This window comes from Mustela nivalis, assembly GCF_964662115.1.
Source record: "Mustela nivalis genome assembly, chromosome: X".
NCBI lineage: Eukaryota > Metazoa > Chordata > Mammalia > Carnivora > Mustelidae > Mustela > Mustela nivalis.
The window spans coordinates 87,130,796-87,136,859 of NC_139040.1; the positions used below are offsets into that span (position 1 = coordinate 87,130,796).

Consider the following 6,064-nt stretch of genomic DNA (forward strand, 5'->3'; position numbering starts at 1 on the left):
TAGGAATAAATCTAACAAAGAGGCAAAGAATCTGTACTAAGAAAACTATAGAATACTTATGAAAGAAATTGAAGAAAACTCAAAGAAATGGAAAAATGTTCCATGCCCGTGGATTGGAAGAACATATATTGTGAAAATGTCTAAGCTACCTACAGCAATCTACAGATTTAATGCAATCCCCATCAAAACACCAACAACTTTAACTTTTTGAGGAACCTCCATACTGTTTTCCAAAATGGCTGTACCAATTTGCATTCCCACCAACAGTACAAAAAGTTTCCTTCTCCACATCCTTTCCAACACTTGTTGTTTCCTGCTTTGTCAATTTTTGCCATTCTAACTGGTGTAAAATGGTATCTCAATGTGGTCTTGACTTGAATTTCCCTAATGGCTAATGATGTTTAATATTTTTTCATGTGTCTGTTAGCCAATTATATGTCTGCTCATGTCTTCTGCCCATTTTTTGACTTGATTATTTGTTTTTTGGGTGTTGAATTTGAGAAGTTCTTTATAGATCTTGGATACTGGCTCTGTATCTGTAGTGTCAAAACTTTATATATATGATTATACATAAAATTTTATATATATTATGTCAAAAACTTTATATATATATATTATTATATGTTCATCACATGTAGCTACCATCTGTCACAACACTATTACAATATCATTGACTAGATTCCTTATATTGTACCTTTTATTCCCTGATTTATTCATTCCATAGCTGGAAGCTGTATCTCCCACCTCCCTTCTACCCATCCCTCCAACTCCTTCCCGTCTGGCAACCATCAGTTTGTTCTCTGTGTTTATAGGTCTGATTCCTCTTTTTGTTTATTAATTCATTTGTCTTGCTTTTTTAGATTCCACATGTAAGTAAAATCATAAGTAATCATAAGTAAAATCATAATCATATTTGTCTTTCTCTGACTGACTTATTTTACTTAGCATAATATCTTCTAAGTCTATCCATGTTGTTGCAATGACAAGATCTCATCCTTGTTTGTGGCTGTGTAATATCCTATTGTGTCCATATACCACATCTTCTTTACCCTTTTCTCTGTCAGTGGACACTTAGCTTGCATCCATGTCTTGGCTATTGTGAGTGACACTGCAAGAAGCATAGGGGTGCATGTATCCTTTCAAATTAGTGTTTTAATTTTCTTTGGGTAAGTCACTTTGAGTGGAATTACTCAATCATGTGGTAATTCTATTTTTAATTTTATGAGAAATCTCCATACTATTTTCCACAGTGAGTGTACCAATCTAAACTCCAACCAACAGTGCACAAGGGTTTCTTTTTCTCTACATCCTCAACAACATTTGTAATTTTTTGTGTTTTTTTTATTTCAGCCATTCAGACATGGGTAATATCTCATTGTAATTTTGATTTGCATTTCCCTAATGATGAGTGATGCTGAGTATCTTTTCATGTGTCTGTTGGCCATCTGTATGTTTTCTTTGGGAAAATGTCTATTCAGGCCCTCTGTTTTTAAAATGAATTGTTTTGTGTGTTGAGTTGTATAAGTTCTTTATATATTTTGGATGTTAACCCCTTACCAGAAATACTGTTTCTAAATATCTTTTCCCACTTAGCAGGCTTCCTTTTTATTGTTGTTGGTGATTTCCTTCACTGCACAAAAGCCTCTTATTTTGATATAGTCTCAAAAGTTTAATTTTGCTTTCAAAGATGTTTGAAAATATTTAGAAAAATATTGCTATGACTGATGTCAAGGTAATTACTGCCTGTCTTCTCTTCTAGGACTTTTTATGGTTTTAGGTCTTACATTTAGGTCTTTAATCCATGTTAAATTTGTTTTTGTGCATAGTGTTAAAAAGTGACCAGTTTCATTCTTTTATACATATCTGTCCAGTTTTCCCAGCACCATTTATTGAAGAATCCATCATTTCTCCATCATACATTCCTGCCTCCTTGTTGTAGATAAATTGCCAATATAGTTGTGGATTAGTTCTGAGATCTTTCTCTGTTCCCTTGATCTACGTGTGTATTTTCATGCCAATGCTATACTGTATTGATTTCTCTATCTTTGAGTTTATCTTAAAATACAGATCTGGAATTGTGATACCTCCAGCTTTGATCTTTCTCAATATTTCTTTGGCTCTTCAGGATCTTTTGTGGTTCTACACAAATTCTGTTCTGTTAAAAAAAAATGCTTTTTTTATTTTGATAAGGATTGCATTGAATCTGTAGATTGCTTTGGGTAGCATGGACATTTTAATAATATTAATTTTTCCAACCAATGAATATTGAATATCTTTCCATTTGTTTGTGTCATATTCAATTTCTTTCATCAATGTTTTATAGTTTTCAGAGCAAAGATCTTTTACCTTCTTGGCTAAGTTTTTCCCTAGGCAAAATTTTTAGCACAATTATAAATGAACTTTTTTGGGTGGTCCTGGGTGGTACAGTCAGTTAAACATCTGACTCTTGGTTTCAGCTCAGGTCCTGATCTCAGGGTCATGGGATTGAACCCTGTATCGGGCTCCTTGCTCAGTACAGAGTGTGTTTGAGACTCTCCTTCCCCTGCTCACTCTCTCAAATAAATAAATAAATATTTTTAAATGAAATAAAAATTAAAAATAAATGAAATTGTTTTCCTAATTTCTCTTTATGCTATTTCATTATTAGCATATAAAAACATTACTGGGGGTACCTGGGTGGCCCAGTCAGTTAAGTGTAGGACTTTTGGTTTCAGCTCAGGTCATGATCTCAGGGTAGTGTGATCAAGTCCACATTGGGCTCCACACACATCATGGAGTATGCTTGTCTCTCTCCCTCTGCCCCTCCTCATGCCCAAACTCTCTCTTCTCTCTATCTTTAATAAAATAAATAAATAAAATCTTTTTAAAAAGAAACATTACTGAATCTCTGTATTAATTTTGTATCCTGAATCTTAACTGAATTCACTTATTATTTTCAATCATTTTGGGGGGGGGAGTGAAGTCTTTAGGATTTTCTATGTAGAGTATCATATCATGTGCAAATAGTGGCAGTTTAACTCATTCCTTATCAAAATGGCTGCCTCATTTTCTCCTTGTCTGATTGAGTTCATATCTTTAAAACATAAAGAATCATTTTTTATTGAAGCATAATTAACATATGGTGCTATATTAGTTTCAGATGTACAATATAATAATTCTACAGTTCTGTTCATTCCTCAGTGCTCAATAGCATAAGTGTACTCTAAATCACTTTTATCTATTTGTCTGATCCACCTACCCACCTCCATTCTGATGACCACCAGTTTATTCTATGCATTTAAAAGTCTGCCATGGGGTGCGTGGGTGACTCAGTCAGTTAAGTGTCTGCCTTTGGTTCAGGTCATGATCTCAGGGTCCTGGGATTGAGCCTTGTATCAGGATCTCTGCTCAGTGGGGAGTCTGCATCTCCCTCTCCCTTGCCCTCATTCATGCTCTCTCTCACTATCTCTCTCTCTATCTCTCAAATAATTAAATATAATCTTCTAAAAAATAAAAGAAAAATATTACTCTGGAGTGTCTGGGTGGCTCAGTCATTAAGCACCGGCCTTCACCTCAGGTCCTTGGATTGAGCCCCATGTCAAGCTCCCTGCTCCATGGGGAGCCTGCTTTTCTCTCTCCCACTCCCCCTGCTTGTGTTTTCTCTCTATCTTTCTCTCTCTTTTTCTCTGTCAAATACATAAATTAAATATTTTAAAAATATAAAAAATAAAAGTCTATCTTGGTAGGAATATGGGGACACCCAGGGGCTGGCTGGGAGCAGTGGAGAGAGTGGAGGTAGTGGAGAGTCATCGGGGGAACTCAGAAGTGGAGGTGGTGCTTCCTTCCAACACTGCCATATCCACCCTTCCATGCCATCAAGGAGCCACTCTTCTGTTTGTAAAGATGAGCCAAAGGAAAGAAAAAAACACAAGGGTTTTAATCCTTCTCAGCCTGTAGAGATTGAAAAGACTGTGATTTTTTTCCAGTGGGAAGATGAAAAGTTGTCAGGGGCTAGATTTGCTGCCCAAGAAGCTCATAACCAAAGATGTCAGACTCCTCTATCCTGAGCACAGTGTGGGGAAAGTTACATGAAGTTTGTTGGGTTACCCTTGTCTCAGAGAAAGTTTTGTCAAAGATGTCAGCAGTTGCTTTTGCCAGATGATTGAGAAAAGCATCATGAGCATCAGGTAGTAGGTGATATTTCTATCACCCAATTGAAAACACACAGTCAACTTTGTTATTCCATTGAAAAACAGAAAGACAAATACCCAGTATTTGTTTGCTGATAGGAGCTTTCAGTTCTTAATAGAGCTACTTTCTACCCTTGGATTTAGAAGAGTACTATGAGTTGGAACACCAAGATTGCATGAGCTGATCATGTTGAAAGCATCAGGTGACAAGAAGTCTAACATTAGGGGCACCTGGGTGGCTCAGTGGGTTAAAGCCTCTGCCTTCAGCTCAGGTCATGATCCCAAGGTCCTGGGATCGAACCCCGAGTCGGGCTCTCTGCTCATCGGGGAGCCTGCTTCCTCCTCTCTCTCTGCCTGCCTCTCTGCCTACTTGTGATCTCATTAAAAAAAAAAAAAGAAGTCTAACATTAAAAGCCTTTTATTGGATGCTGATTTTTATATTCATAGTTTCTAGTGGAAGATAGGTTTTGCCACTATAGCATTTTTTTTAGAATTTTTAATCGTTTTTATTTTTTATTTTTTATAAACATATAATATATTTTTATCCCCAGGGGCACAGGTCTGTGAATCGCCCGGTTTACACACTTCACAGCACTCACCAAAGCACATACTCTCCCCAATGTATACAGCCATCAAAAGAAATGAAATCTTGCCATTAGCAACAACGTGGATGGAACTAGAGCATATCATGCTTAGCGAAATAAGTCAAGCAGAGAAAGACAACTATCATATGATCTCCCTGATATGAGGAAGTGGTGATGCAACATGGGGGCTTAAGGGGGTAGGAGAAGAATAAATGAAGCCATTATAGCATGTTTAATAATCATGTCTTTGATAGAAAGACTGCGTTTGAAGTATGAAGAACATTTTCATGGGAAGATAAAGGTGAGGGAGTCATTATGGTGACAGATCCTCCTTTTGGTGGTTTTGCTGAACCTCTGGTTATTACATTCAAGAAATAAATTGCTCTGTGGAAATAAGATCAAAACCAAGAAAACCAACCACCCATATTCTGGATTTTTCCCCCTAATTTTTTCAATCCCAAAGTTGTCTGTTTTTTCCAAGCTCCTGCATGCTGAATTACCAGATAGATTATGCTAATCATATACCTTATACACATGGAAAGACAGGTTGAAAACAGTCTCCTGTGCATATTTTCACCAATATTCCAACCAGCAAAATAATCCTTCCTATTGAAGAAGGGTACAGATTTTGCCTCTGTGTTAATGATGTTTCCTAGAAAATCAACACTGTGAGCACTGTAATGCTTATACATCCAAGGATGACAAGAATGGAACCATTGCTTTTCCTGCATAAAGTGTCTAAAACCTTACTGGATCCACTGTAGCATTTGCAGTCATTGTGCTCTTCCAGATCATTCTCACATGGGCCCCAAAGATGGCTGCTTTATTTGTGGTGAATTAGGTAACAAAAGTAGTACTTGTCCTAACATCTCTACATCTAAGAAAGTGAACAAAGCTATCAACATGCAGAAGCAAAGAAAAAGTAGTAAGATGAAAATGGAGACCACTAAAGGACAATCCATGAATCATACATCTGTTACAAGGAAGAAAAAAAGGAGAGAAAGAGCCCATCTATATCTTTGCTCTTAAATATCCAGTCACTTGAGAATAAAGAAAGATTTAAACTCCAATCTTTAATGCCATTTTCTGAAAGTGCCAAACTAGACTTAAATTCTGTCACTTTCAAGGGTATGCCTTTCAGAGGTATGCATCTTCCTAAGTGAGATAATAAGCAGGTAGTATTTGCTGGTTTATGGCCCACTCAGCAACCTCTATGATGACTTGGAGAGTTGTTCCATTCTTAGCTGGTTTACCATCTCTCTGTGTGTGCTTTTTTCTCTCCTTAAATCTCTCCCAATCATATTATTTTGG

General features: G+C 36.7%; 1 pseudogene across 1 annotated transcript; it reads left to right on the top strand.

Annotated features, from left to right (window-relative positions):
• Positions 1–1,360: 1,360 nt before the first annotated feature.
• On the top strand, positions 1,361–5,782 carry LOC309855918 (rRNA N(6)-adenosine-methyltransferase ZCCHC4-like; annotated as a pseudogene). The gene is made up of 4 exons: positions 1,361–1,364; positions 3,930–4,404; positions 4,617–4,633; positions 4,972–5,782. The product of its transcript is annotated as an rRNA N(6)-adenosine-methyltransferase ZCCHC4-like (transcript).
• Positions 5,783–6,064: the final 282 nt, after the last annotated feature.